Consider the following 638-nt stretch of genomic DNA (forward strand, 5'->3'; position numbering starts at 1 on the left):
GTCGGGTATGGGAGCCGGGAGAGGGGAGAATACCCCTTGTGATATGCAGTGGGGTGTGCACGGTGTGCTGGTTGGGTCTGGCGAGGCGGGGCCAAGCCAGGCTAGGCCGCTGGCCTGTCCTGGAGTGGTTGAGGGAGCAGTGGCTGGGATGTGTTTGGCCCCAGGAGCCGCACTGGCTGGGGAGAGGGAGACAGAGGGAGGAATGTCAGGGGGAGGAGGGCGCTAGAGTTCAAGGAGGCCAAAGGCCAAAAGCCAAAGGCAAAAGACTAGAGCCACCAGTATTTCCAAGCGGTCTCCCACCCAAGTACTAACCAGGCCCGACCCTGCTTACCTTACGAGATCAGACGAGATAAGGCAAGTTCAGGGTGGTATGGCTGTAGACACCAGCAGCTGCTGCTGGACGCCTCAAGAGCCTGGTCCACGAGGCCCAAGCCCAGCGGGTGCCGCCCTTCACCCATGCACCTGCCTGTCTGCCTGGCGCCGCCCTATGCTGTGGGTTCCAGGTGGATAGCGGAGGTCGCGCAAGAGAACCCTGGCAATGTGCTGTGGCACAAGCCCGGGCGTTCTCCAATCAAGGGACTCTTGCAGGTTGCTCCCGGCTTGGCCCCAGGCCCGCTTCCCCTTCCATCCCGCACAAC

General features: G+C 62.5%; 1 pseudogene; it reads right to left on the reverse strand.

The window, feature by feature from the left end:
• Window positions 1-263: 263 nt before the first annotated feature.
• LOC125148563 (uncharacterized) lies at window positions 264-382 on the reverse strand (annotated as a pseudogene).
• Window positions 383-638: the final 256 nt, after the last annotated feature.

Source organism: Prionailurus viverrinus, chromosome D2 (genome assembly GCF_022837055.1).
Source record: "Prionailurus viverrinus isolate Anna chromosome D2, UM_Priviv_1.0, whole genome shotgun sequence".
NCBI classification, from domain to species: domain Eukaryota; kingdom Metazoa; phylum Chordata; class Mammalia; order Carnivora; family Felidae; genus Prionailurus; species Prionailurus viverrinus.